The following is a 1,313-nucleotide window of genomic DNA, read 5'->3' on the forward strand; positions in this document are numbered from 1 at the left end:
GAAGGAGGGGTTAGTGAGATCCCCTTAACCCTTCTCTGTCCGAGTAATCACCACACTCTCCGCAGAGAAGCTACTCTGAACCAGGATGGGAGGGGCCTTAGGAAGTCACTTCCAAGTGAGTTCCGCCTCCAGATGATTGAGACCCATCAGGGACTTTTCCAGGAATTTTCCCACCTCCTAACTGCACTAGTGACCTCATATTGTCATCCCCATGCCCCGTTTTCCCAGGTACCTGCTTAAAATCTCTGCCAGTGTTCTATCTCAAGATCCCAGAAACTGATTCCCAGAGGAAAATGACCTACAATTATTGCTCAGGGAGTCTCTTTGGAAAGTAACTTACTGGTAAAAATTCTAGTGTCCCCTAAATGTTCAGCACCCCTGGAGGGCCCGGTCTTGACCTAAAGGATTGAACCTCTAAAGGTAGGTCTAAAATTCTGAATGGGCATGATAAATAGGACTGGGCAGTGGGCACCAAGAAGTGCTACTCTTATAAACATTTGAAATTACTTACTAGAAAGATTTTTGAACTCTGTCAGGATTATTCCATTTCTTTCCCTTCATGTTTTCTCCTCAATTGTGCTGTAGTCTTTGAGGCTATGTTATTATGTGCATACACTTTCAAAGTTACCCTCTGTTCAGATATTATACCTCCCCAGTGAAAAAATTAATCTGCATTAGGAAGGCACAATTTTTTAATTAAGACAATCACATTTCTTTATCTACAACTCTATTTCATTCCCTCCAATTGTTCCGATAATATCGCATGTTGGTGATAGGAATTTGCTAGTGCAGGAACCAACCCTGGATCACACATTGCATTTGATTATCATATCTATTTAATCTCCTTTAGTAAAGATTGGTTTCTCAGCCCTTGTTTGTCCTTTTTGTCATTGACATTTTAAAGAGTACAAGCAGCTTATTTTTCATGGTGGATCTCAAGTTGGGTTTGTCCGATGTTCTTTCATTACACTTCAGATTACTAGAGAGTTTTTGGTGGGCATACTACAAAGGTGATGTTGATCCCATCATAGTGAATGACAATGGGAAGCACATGATGTCAGATGGTTCAATAATTAAAGATTATAACTATATCTCTTGTTTAAAGTTGTGTCTGCCAAGATTCACCAACTGTAAAGTTATTTTTTTTTTAGCTTATAATTAGGAAAAAAGATAATGGGCAGACATTTTGAAACTGTGTAAATATTCTGTTCCTCATCCAATTTTACCCATTTTATCATACTTTATGTTTCTTACCTGATTCAAGTGTTACTGTCATAGTGGCAAATTAATGATTTTTTAACTTCACTTTTTAA

This window comes from Neofelis nebulosa, chromosome 1, assembly GCF_028018385.1.
Source record: "Neofelis nebulosa isolate mNeoNeb1 chromosome 1, mNeoNeb1.pri, whole genome shotgun sequence".
Lineage (NCBI taxonomy): Eukaryota > Metazoa > Chordata > Mammalia > Carnivora > Felidae > Neofelis > Neofelis nebulosa.